Genomic DNA, 12,915 nt, shown 5'->3' with positions numbered 1-12,915 from the left:
TGCCTTTGGATCTGTGATAGAAGGTGTACCCAACAGTCTCCTTTGGGTATCCTATGAAGACACATTTCTCCGATTTGGGTTCGAGCTTATCAGGTTGAACCTTTTTCACATAAGCATCGCAGCCCCAAACTTTAAGAAACGACAACTTTGGTTTCTTGCCAAACCACAGTTCATAAGGCGTCGTCTCAACGGATTTTGATGGTGCCCTATTTAACGTGAATACGGCCGTCTCTAAAGCATAACCCCAAAACGATAGCGGTAAATCAGTAAGAGACATCATAGATCGCACCATATCCAGTAAAGTACGATTACGACGTTCGGACACACCATTACGCTGTGGTGTTCCGGGTGGCGTGAGTTGCGAAACTATTCCACAATTTTTCAAATGTACACCAAACTCGTAACTCAAATATTCTCCTCCACGATCAGATCGTAGAAACTTTATTTTCTTGTTACGATGATTTTCAACTTCACTCTGAAATTCTTTGAACTTTTCAAATGTTTCAGATTTATGTTTCATTAAGTAGATATACCCATATCTGCTTAAATCATCTGCGAAGGTGAGAAAATAACGATATCCGCCACGAGCCTCAATATTCATCGGACCACATACATCGGTATGTATGATTTCCAACAAATCTGTTGCTCTCTCCATAGTACCGGAGAACGGTGTTTTAGTCATCTTGCCCATGAGGCACGGTTTGCAAGTACCAAGTGATTCATAATCAAGTGGTTCCAAAAGTCCATCAGTATGGAGTTTCTTCATGCACTTTACACTGATATGACCTAAACGACAGTGCCACAAATAAGTTGCACTTTCATTATCAACTCTGCATCTTTTGGCTTCAACATTATGAATATGTGTATTACTACTATCGAGATTCAATAAGAATAGACCACTCTTCAAGGGTGCATGACCATAAAAGATATTACTCATATAAATAGAACAACCATTATTCTCTGATTTAAATGAATAACCGTCTCGCATTAAACAAGATCCAGATATAATGTTCATGCTCAACGCTGGCACCAAATAACAATTATTTAGGTCTAATATTAATCCCGAGGGTAGATGTAGAGGTAGCGTGCCGACCGCGATCACATCGACTTTGGAACCGTTTCCCACGCGCATCGTCACCTCGTCCTTTGCCAGTGCCCGCTTATTCCGTAGTCCCTGTTTCGAGTTGCAAATATTAGCAACAGAACCAGTATCAAATACCCAGGTGCTACTGCGAACTCTAGTAAGGTACACATCAATAACATGTATATCACATATACCTTTGTTCACCTTGCCATCCTTCTTATCCGCCAAATACTTGGGGCAGTTCCGCTTCCAGTGACCAGTCTGCTTGCAGTAGAAGCACTCAGTTTCAGGCTTAGGTCCAGACTTGGGTTTCTTCTCTTGAGCAGCAACTTGCTTGCCGTTCTTTTTGAAGTTCCCCTTCTTCTTCCCTTTGCCCTTTTTCTTGAAACTAGTGGTCTTGTTAACCATCAACACTTGATGCTCCTTCTTGATTTCTACCTCCGCAGCTTTCAACATTGCGAAGATCTCGGGAATAGTCTTGTTCATCCCTTGCATATTATAGTTCATCACGAAGCTTTTGTAGCTTGGTGGCAGTGATTGGAGAATTCTGTCAATGACACAATCATCCGGAAGATTAACTCCCAATTGAATCAAGTGATTATTATACCCAGACATTTTGAGTATATGCTCACTGACAGAACTGTTCTCCTCCATCTTGCAGCTATAGAACTTATTGGAGACTTCATATCTCTCAATTCGGGCATTTGCTTGAAATATTAACTTCAACTCCTGGAACATCTCATATGCTCCATGACGTTCAAAACGTCGTTGAAGTCCCGATTCTAAGCCGTAAAGCATGGCACACTGAACTATCGAGTAGTCATCAGCTTTGCTTTGCCAGACGTTCATAACATCTGGTGTTGCTCCAGCAGCAGGCCTGGCACCCAGCGGTGCTTCCAGGACGTAATTCTTCTGTGCAGCAATGAGGATAATCCTCAAGTTACGGACCCAGTCCGTGTAATTGCTACCATCATCTTTCAACTTTGCTTTCTCAAGGAACGCATTAAAATTCAACGGAACAACAGCACGAGCCATCTATCTACAATCAGCATAAACTAGCAAGATACTATCAGGTACTAAGTTCATGATAAGTTTAAGTTCAATTAATCAGATTACTTAAGAACTCCCACTTAGATAGACATCCCTCTAATCTTCTTAGTGATTACATGATCCAAATCAACTAAACCATAACCGATCATCACGTGAGATGGAGTAGTTTTCAATGGTGAACATCGTTATGTTGATCATATCTTCTATATGATTCACGCTCGACCTTTCGGTCTCCGTGTTCCGAGGCCATATCTGCATATGCTAGGCTCGTCAAGTTTAACCTGAGTATTCTGCGTGTGCAAAACTGGCTTGCACTCGTTGTAGATGGACGTAGAGCTTATCACACCCGATCATCACGTGGTGTCTGGGCACGACGAACTTTGGCAATGGTGCATACTCAGGGAGAACACTTCTTGATAATTTAGTGAGAGATCATCTTATAATGCTACCGTCAATCAAAGCAAGATAAGATGCATAAAAAGATAAACATCACATGCAATCAATATAAGTGATATGATATGGCCATCATCATCTTGTGCTTGTGATCTCCATCTCCGAAGCACCGTCATGATCACCATCGTCACCGGTGCGACACCTTGATCTCCATCGTAGCATCGTTGTCATCTCGCCAATCTTATGCTTCCACGACTATCACTACCGTTTAGTAATAAAGTAAAGCATTACATCGCGATTGCATTGCATACAATAAAGCGACAACCATATGGCTCCTGCCAGTTGCCGATAACTCGGTTACAAAACATGATCATCTCATACAATAAAATTCAGCATCATGTCTTGACCATATCACATCACAACATGCCCTGCAAAAACAAGTTAGACGTCCTCTACTTTGTTGTTGCAAGTTTTACGTGGCTGCTACGGGCTTAAGCAAGAACCAATCTCACCTACGCATCAAAACCACAACGATAGTTTGTCAAATAGACTCCGTTTTAACCTTCGCAAGGACCGGGCGTAGCCATACTTGGTTCAACTAAAGTTGGAGAGACAGTCGCCCGCAAGCCATCTGTGTGCAAAGCACGTCGAGGGAACCGGTCTCGCGTAAGCGTACGCGTAAGGTTGGTCCGGGTCGTCTCGTCCAACAATGCCGCCAAACCAAAGTTTGACATGCTGGTAGGCAGTATGACTTGTATCGCCCACAACTCACTTGTGTTCTACTCGTGCATATAACATCAACATAAATAAGCTAGGCTCGGATGCCACTGTTGGGGAACGTAGTAATTTCAAAAAATTTCCTACGCACACGCAAGATCATGTGATGCATAGCAACGAGATGGGAGAGTGTTGTCTACGTACCCAATGCAGACCGACTGCGCAAGCGCTGACACGACGTAGAGGAAGTAGTCGTACATCTTCACGATCCAACCGATCAAGCACCGAAACTACGGCACCTCCGAGTTCGAGCACACGTTCAGCTCGATGACGATCCCCGGACTCCGATCCAGCAAAGTGTCGGGGAAGAGTTCTGTCAGCATGATGGCGTGGTGACGATCTTGATGAACTACAGCAGCAGGGCTTCGCCTAAACTCCGCTACAGTATTATCGAGGAATATGGTGGCAGGGGGCACCGCACACGGCTAAGGAATAGATCACGTGGATCAACTTGTGTGTCTCTGGGGTGCCTCTGCCTCAGTATATAAAGGAGCCAAGGGGGAGGGGGCGCCGGCCTAGGAGGATGGCGTAGGAGGAGTCCTACTCCTTCCGGGAGTAGGACTCCCCCCCCCCCCCAATCCTATTCCAACTAGGATTCCCAAGGGGGAAAGAGGGAGAGGGGTGGCCGGCCACCTCTCCTAGTCCTAATAGGACTAGGGGAGGGGGGGAGGCGCGCAGCCCTTATGGGCAGCCCTTTCACCTTTCCACTAAGGCCCACTAAGGCCCATATGATTCCCGGGGGGTTCCGATAACCTCCCGGTACTCCGGTAAAATCCCGATTTCACCCGGAACACTTCCGATATCCAAACATAGGCTTCCAATATATCAATCTTTACGTCTCGACCATTTCGAGACTCCTCGTCATGTCCATGATCACATCCGGGACTCCGAACAACCTTCGGTACGTCAAAATGCATAAACTCATAATATAACTGTCATCGTAACCTTAAGCGTGCGGACCCTACGGGTTTGAGAACAGTGTAGACATGACCGAGACACGTCTCCGGTCAATAACCAATAGCGGGACCTGGATGCCCATATTGGCTCCTACATATTCTACGAAGATCTTTATCGGTCAGACCGCATAACAACATACGTTGTTCCCTTTGTCATCGGTATGTTACTTGCCCGAGATTCGATCGTCGGTATCCAATACCTAGTTCAATCTCGTTACTGGCAAGTCTCTTTACTCGTTCCGTAATACATCATCTCGCAACTAACATATTAGTTGTAATGCTTTCAAGGCTTACGTGATGTGCACTACCGAGAGGGCCCAGAGATACCTCTCCGACAATCGGAGTGACAAAACCTAATCTCGAAATATGCCAACCCAACATGTACCATTGGAGACACCTGTAGTACTCCTTTATAATCACCCAGTTACGTTGTGACGTTTGGTAGTACCCAAAGTGTTCCTCCGGTAAACGGGAGTTGCATAATCTCATAGTTATAGGAACATGTATAAGTCATGAAGAAAAGCATTAGCAACATACTAAACGATCGGGTGGTAAGCTAATGGAATGGGTCATGTCAATCAGATCATTCAACTAATGATGTGACCTCGTTAATCAAATAACAACTCCTTTGTCTATGGTTAGGAAACATAACCATCTTTGATTAACGAGCTAGTCTAGTAGAGGCATACTAGTGACACTCTGTTTGTCTATGTATTCACACATGTATTATGTTTCCGGTTAATACAATTCTAGCATGAATAATAAACATTTATCATGATATAAGGAAATAAATAATAACTTTATTATTGCCTCTAGGGCATATTTCCTTCATGTCGGGCATTGAGTCTTACTCAATTTCACACCTTGTAACACAGGCAAGAATCCTTTCTTTGCTTGATCCATTTTGAACTTTTTCAAAACTTTGTCAAGGTATGTGCTTTGTGAAAGTCCAATTAAGCGTCTTGATCTGTCTATAGATCTTAATGCCCAATATGTAAGCAGCTTCACCGAGGTCATTCATTGAAAAACTCTTATTCAAGTATCCCTTTATGCTATCCAGAAATTCTATATCATTTCCGATTAGTAATATGTCATCTACATATAATATCAGAAATGCTACAGAGCTCCCACTCACTTTCTTGTAAGTACAGGCTTCTCCAAAATTCTGTACAAAACCAAATGCTTTGATCACACTATCAAAGCGTTTATTCCAACTCCGAGAGGCTTGCACCAGTCCATAAATGGATCGCTGGAGCTTGCACACTTTGTTAGCTCCCTTTGGATCGACAAAACCTTCTGGTTGCATCATACAACTCTTCTAGCAGAAATCCATTCAGGAATGCAGTTTTGACATCCATCTGCCAAATTTCATAATCATAAAATGAGGCAATTGCTAACATGATTCGGACAGACTTAAGCATCGCTACGGGTGAGAAGGTCTCATCGTAGTTAATCCCTTGAACTTGTCAAAAACCTTTTGCGACAAGTCGAGCTTTGTAGACAATAACATTACCGTCAGCGTCAGTCTTCTTCTTAAAGATCCATTTATTCTCAATTGCTTGCCGATCATTGGGCAAGTCAACCAAAGTCCATACTTTGTTCTCATACATGGATCCCATCTCAGATTTCATGGCTTCAAGCCATTTTGCGGAATCTGGGCTCACCATCGCTTCTCCATAGTTCGTAGGTTCATCATGATCTAGTAGCATGACTTCCAGAACAGGATTACCGTACCACTCTGGTGCGGATCTTACTCTGGTTGATCTACGAGGTTCAGTAGTATCTTGTTCTAAAGCTTCATGATCATCATCATTAGCTTCCTCACTAATTGGTGTAGGTGTCACAGAAACTGGTTTCTGTGATGTACTACTTTCCAATAATGGAGCAGGTATAGTTACCTCATCAAGTTCTACTTTCCTCCCACTCACTTCTTTCGAGAGAAACTCCTTCTCTAGAAAGTTTCCGAATTTAGCAACAAAAGTTTTGCCTTCGGATCTGTGATAGAAGGTGTATCCAATAGTTTCCTTTGGATATCCTATGAAGACACATTTCTCCGATTTGGGTTCGAGCTTATCAGGTTGAAGCTTTTTCACATAAGGATCGCAACCCCAAACTTTCAGAAACGACAACTTTGGTTTCTTGCCAAACCATACTTCATAAGGCGTCGTCTCAACGGATTTTGATGGTGCCCTATTTACCGTGAATGTGGCCGTCTCTAAAGCATAACCCCAAAACGATAGCAGTAAATCAGTAAGAGACATCATAGATCGCACCATATCTAGTAAAGTACGATTACGAAGTTCGGACACACCATTACGCTGTGGTGTTCCGGGTGGCGTGAGTTGGAAACTATTCCGCATTGTTTCAAATGTACACCAGACTCGTAACTCAAATATTCTCCTCCACGATCAGATTGCAGGAATTTTATTTTCTTGTTACGATGATTTTCAACTTCACTCTGAAATTCATTGAACTTTTCAAATGTTTCAGACTTATGTTTCATTAAGTAGATATACCCATATATGCTTAAGTCATCTGTGAAGGTGAGAAAATAACGATATCTGCCACGAGCCTCAACATTCATCGGACCACATACATCTGTATGTATGATTTCCAACAAATCTGTTGCTATCTCCATAGTACCGGAGAACGGTGGTTTTGTCATCTTACCCATAAGGCACGGTTCGCAAGTACCAAGTGATTCATAATCAAGTGGTTCCAAAAGCCCATCAGTATGGAGTTTCTTCATGCGCTTTACACCGATATGACCCAAACGGCAGTGCCACAAATAAGTTGCACTATCATTATCAACTCTGCATCTTTTGGTTTCAACATTATGAATATGTGTGTCACTACACTCTTTAAGGGTGCATGACCATAAAAGATATTACTCATATAAATAGAACAACCATTATTCTCTGATTTAAATGAATAACCATCTCGCATCAAACAAGATCCAAATATAATGTTCATGCTTAAAGCTAGCACCAAATAACAATTATTAGGTCTAATACTAATCCCGAAGGTAGATGTAGAGGTAGCGTGCCGACCGCGATCACATCGACTTTGGAACCATTTCCCACGCGCATCGTCACCTCGTCCTTAGCCAATCTTCGCTTAATCCGTAGTCCCTGTTTCGAGTTGCAAATGTTAGCAACAGAACCAGTATCAAATACCCAGGTGCTACTGCGAGCATTAGTAATGTACACATCAATAACATGTATATCACATATACCTTTCTTCACCTTGCCATCCTTCTTATCCGCCAAATACTTGGGGCGGTTCCGCTTCCAGTGACCAGTCTGCTTGCAGTAGAAGCACTCAGTTTCAGGCTTAGGTCCAGGTTTGGGTTTCTTCTCTTGAGTAGCAACTTGCTTGCTGTTCTTTTTGAAGTTCCCCTTCTTCTTCCCTTTGCCCTTTTTCTTGAAACTAGTGGTCTTATTGACCATCAACACTTGATGCTCCTTCTTTATTTCTACCTCCGCAGCTTTCAGCATTGCGAAGAGCTCGGGAATAGTCTTATTCATCCCTTGCATATTATAGTTCATCATGAAGCTCTTGTAGCTTGGTGGCAGTGATTGGAGAATTCTGTCATTGACGCAATCATCTGGAAGATTAACTCCCAATTGAATCAAGTGATTATTATACCCAGACATTTTGAGTATATGCTCACTGACAGAACTGTTCTCCTCCATCTTGCAGCTATAGAACTTATTGGAGACTTCATATCTCTCAATTCGGGCATTTGCTTGAAATATTAACTTCAACTCCTGGAACATCTCATATGCTCCATGACGTTCAAAACGTCGTTGAAGTCCCGATTCTAAGCCGTAAAGCATGGCACACAGAACTATCGAGTAGTCATCAGCTTTGCTCTGCCAGACGTTCATAACATCTGGTGTTGCTCCAGTAGCAGGCCTGGCACCCAGCGGTGCTTCCAGGACGTAATTCTTCTGTGCAGCAATGAGGATAATCCTCAAGTTACGGACCCAGTCCGTGTAATTGCTACCATCATCTTTCAACTTTGCTTTCTCAAGGAACGCATTAAAATTCAACGGAACAACAGCACGGGCCATCTATCTACAATCAAACATAAACAAGCAAGATACTATCAGGTACTAAGTTCATGATAAATTTAGGTTCAATTAATCATATTACTAAAGAACTCCCACATAGATAGACATCCCTCTAATCCTCTAAGTGATTACGTGATCCAAATCAACTAAACCATGTCCGATCATCACGTGAGATGGAGTAGTTTCATTGGTGAACATCGCTATGTTGATCATATCTACTATATGATTCACGCTCGACCTTTCGGTCTCTGTGTTCCGAGGCCATATTTGTATATGCTTGGCTCGTCAAGTATAACCTGAGTATTCTGCGTGTGCAACTGTTTTGCACCCGTTGTATTTGAACGTAGAGCCTATCACACCCGATCATCACGTGGTGTCTCAGCACGAAGAACTTTCGCAACGGTGCATACTCAGGGAGAACACTTCTTGATAATTAGTGAGAGATCATCTTAAAATGCTACTGTCAATCAAAGCAAGATAAGATGCATAAAAGATAAACATCACATGCAATCAATATAAGTGATATGATATGACCATCATCATCTTGTGCTTGTGATCTCCATCTTCGAAGCACTGTCGTGATCACCATCGTCACCGGCGCGACACCATGATCACCATCGCAGCATCGTTGTCGTCTCGCCAATCTTATGCTTCCATGACTATCGCTACTGCTTAGTGATAAAGTAAAGCATTACAGCGCAATTGCATTGCATACAATAAAGCAACAACCATATGGCTCCTGCCAGTTGCCGATAACTTGGTTACAAAACATGATCATCTCATACAATAAAATTTAGCATCATGTCTTGACCATATCACATCACAACATGCCCTGCAAAAACAAGTTAGACGTCCTCTACTTTGTTGTTGCAAGTTTTACGTGGCTGCTACAGGCTTAAGCAAGAACCAATCTTACCTACGCATCAAAACCACAACGATAGTTTGTCAAGTTGGTGCTGTTTTAACCTTCGCAAGGACCGGGCGTAGCCACACTCGGTTCAACTAAAGTTGGAGAAACTGTCACCCGCTAGCCACCTTTGTGCAAAGCACGTCGGGAGAACCGGTCTCGCGTAAGCGTACGCGTAATGTCGGTCCGGGCCGCTTCGTCCAACAATACCGCTGAACCAAAGTATGACATGCTGGTAAGCAGTATGACTTATAACGCCCACAACTCACTTGTGTTCTACTCGTGCATATAACATCTGTTGGGTTTCGTAGTAATTTCAAAAAATTTCCTACGCACACGCAAGATCATGTGATGCATAGCAACGAGGGGGAGAGTGTTGTCTACGTACCCAACGCAGACCAACTGCGGAAGCGATGACACGACGTAGAGGAAGTAGTCGTACGTCTTCACGATCCAACCGATCAAGCACCGAAACTACGGCACCTCCGAGTTCGAGCACACGTTCAGCTCGATGACGATCCCCGGACTCCGATCCAGCAAAGTGTCGGGGCAGAGTTTCGTCAGCACGACGGCGTGGTGACGATCTTGATGAACTACAGCAGCAGGGCTTCGCCTAAACTCCGCTACAGTATTATCGAGGAATATGGTGGCAGGGGGCACCGCACACGGCTAAGGAATAGATCACGTGGATCAACTTGTGTGTCTAGAGGTGCCCCCTGCCTTCGTATATAAAGGAGTAGAGGGGGGAGGCTGGCCGGCCAAGGAGGAGGGCGCAGGAGAGTCCTACTCCCTCTAGGAGTAGGATTCCCCCCCCCCCCCCAATCCTAGTCGGAATAGGATTCGCGGAGGGGGAAAAGAGGAGGAGGGGGCCGGCCACCTCTCCTAGTCCTAATAGGACTAGGGGAAGGGGGAGGTGCACAGCCCATCTAGGGCAGCCTCTTCTCTTTTCCACCAAGGCCCACTATGGCCCATTTAGCTCCCGGGGGGTTCTGGTAACCCTCCCGGTATTCCGGTAAAATCCCGATTTCACCCGGAACACATCCGATATCCAAACATAGGCTTCCAATATATCAATCTTTACGCCTCGACCATTTCGAGACTCCTCGTCATGTCCATGATCACATCCGGGACTCCGAACAACCTTCGGTACATCAAAATGCATAAACTCATAATATAACTGTCATCGTAACCTTAAGCGTGCGGACCCTACGGGTTCGAGAACAATGTAGACATGACCGAGACATGTCTCCGGTCAATAACCAATAGCGGGACCTGGATGCCCATATTGGCTCCTACATATTCTACGAAGATCTTTATCGGTCAGACCGCATAACAACATACGTTGTTCCCTTTGTCATCGGTATGTTACTTGCCCGAGATTCGATCGTCGGTATCCAATACCTAGTTCAATCTCGTTACCGGCAAGTCTCTTTACTCGTTCCGTAATACATCATCTCGCAACTAACTCATTAGTTGCAATGCTTGCAAGGCTTATGTGATGTGCATTACCGAGAGGGCCCAGAGATACCTCTCCGACAATTGGAGTGACAAATCCTAATCTCGAAATACGCCAACCCAACATCTACCTTTGGAGACACCTGTAATGCTCCTTTATAATCACCCAGTTACGTTGTGACGTTTGGTAGCACCCAAAGTGTTCCTCCGGCAAACGGGAGTTGCATAATCTCATAGTCATAGGAACATGTATAAGTCATGAAGAAAGCAATAGCAACATACTAAACGATCGGGTGCTAAGCTAATGGAATGGGTCATGTCAATCACATCATTCTCCTAATGATGTGATCCCATTAATCAAATAAAAACTCTTTTGTTTATGGTTACGAAACATAACCATCTTCGATTAACGAGCTAGTCAAGTAGAGGCATACTAGTGACACTTTGTTTGTCTATGTATTCACACAAGTATTATGTTTCCGATTAATACAATTCTAGCATGAATAATAAACATTTATCATGATATAAGGAAATAAATAATAACTTTATCATTGCCTCTAGGGCATATTTCCTTCAGTCTCCCACTTGCACTAGAGTCAATAATCTAGTTCACATCGCCATGTGATTTAATAGTTCACATCACCATGTGATTTACACCCATAGTGTACTAAGGTGTGATCATGTTTTGCTTGTGAGATAATTTTAGTCAACGGGTCTGCCACATTCAGATCCGTAAGTATTTTGCGAATTTCTATGTCAACAATGCTCTGCACGGAGCTACTCTAGCTTATTGCTCCCACTTTCAATATGTATCTAGATCGAGACTTAGAGTCATCCAGATATGTGTCAAAACTTGCATCGACGTAACTTTTTACGATGAACCTTTTTGTCACCTCCATAATTGAGAAATATTTCCTTATTCCACTAAGGATATTATTGACCGCTGTCCAGTGATCTACTCCTAGATCACTATTGTACTCCCTTGCCAAATCAGTGCAGGGTATACAATAGATCTGGTACACAGCATGACATACTTTATAGAACCTATGGCTAAGGCATAGGGAATGACTTTCATTCTCTTTCTATCTTCTGCCGTGGTCGGGCTTTGAGTCTTACTCAACTTCACACCTTGTAATACAGGCAAGAACTCTTTCTTTGACTGCTCCATTTTAAACTACTTCAAAATCTTGTCAAGGTATGTATTCATTGAAAAAACTTATCAAGCGTCTTGATCTATCTCTATAGATCTTGAAGCTCAATATGTAAGCAGCTTTACCGAAGTCTTTCTTTGAAAAACTCCTTTCAAACACTCCTTTATGCTTTGCAGAATAATTCTACATTATTTTCGATCAATAATATGTCATACACATATACTTTATCACAAATGATGTAGTGCTCCCACTCACTTTCTTGTAAATACAGGCTTCACCGCAAGTCTGTATAAAACTATATGCTTTGATCAACTTATCAAAGCGTATATTCCAACTCCGAGATTCTTGCACCAGTCCATAGATGAATCGCTGGAGCTTGCATATTTAGTTAACACCTTTAGGATCGACAAAACCTTCTAGTTGCATCGTATACAACTCTTCTTTAGTAAATCCATTAAGGAATGCAGTTTTGTTTATCCATTTGCCAGATTTCATAAAATGCGGCAATTGCTAACATGATTCGGACAGACTTAAGCATAGATACGAGTGAGAAAATCTCATCGTAGTCAACTCCTTGAACTTGTCGAAAACCTTTTGCGACAATTCTAGCTTTGTAGATAGTAACACTACTATCAGCGTCCGTCTTCCTCTTGAAGATCCATTTATTTTCTATGGCTTGCCGATCGTCGGGCAAGTCAACCAAAGTCTATACTTTGTTCTCATACATGGATCCCATCTCAGATTTCATGGTCTCAAGCCATTTTGCGGAATCTGGGCTCATCATTGCTTCCTCATAGTTCGCAAGTTCGTCATGGTCTAGTAACATGACTTTCCAGAACAGGATTACCGTACCACTCTGGTGCGGATCTCACTCTGGTTTACCTGCGAGATTCGGTAGTAACTTGATCTGAAGTTACATGATCATCATCATTAGCTTCCTCACTAATTGGTGTAGTAGTCACAGGAACAGATTTCTGTGATGAACTACTTTCCAATAAGGGAGAAGGTATAATTACCTTATCAAGTTTTTTTACTTTCCTCCCACTCACATCTTTCGAGAGAAACT

This window comes from Triticum urartu, chromosome 2A (assembly GCF_056163025.1).
Source record: "Triticum urartu cultivar PI428250 chromosome 2A, HENAU_Tu73, whole genome shotgun sequence".
NCBI classification, from domain to species: domain Eukaryota; kingdom Viridiplantae; phylum Streptophyta; class Magnoliopsida; order Poales; family Poaceae; genus Triticum; species Triticum urartu.
The sequence above is the reverse complement of the archived record's forward strand: the minus strand, read 5'-3'. Positions refer to the sequence as shown.